Below are 213 nucleotides of genomic sequence, written 5' to 3' on the forward strand. Positions count from 1 at the left end.
TTGCCTGAACCCAGGAGGCGGAGGTTGCGGTGAGCCGAGATCGCGCCGTTGCACTCCAGCCTGGGTAACGAGCGAAACTCCGTCTCAAAAAAAAAAATAATAATAAAAAAAATAAAGGATCTCATGGTGATTGGCTCCCAAGATACAAATGAACCCTCCCCAGGACAGGATGCATCTACTGCTATTTCAGAGGAGTTCAGACAGCTTCCAGGT

Source organism: Sapajus apella, unplaced genomic scaffold, assembly GCF_009761245.1.
Source record: "Sapajus apella isolate SASKATOON/1434 unplaced genomic scaffold, GSC_monkey_1.0 scaffold88, whole genome shotgun sequence".
Lineage (NCBI taxonomy): Eukaryota > Metazoa > Chordata > Mammalia > Primates > Cebidae > Sapajus > Sapajus apella.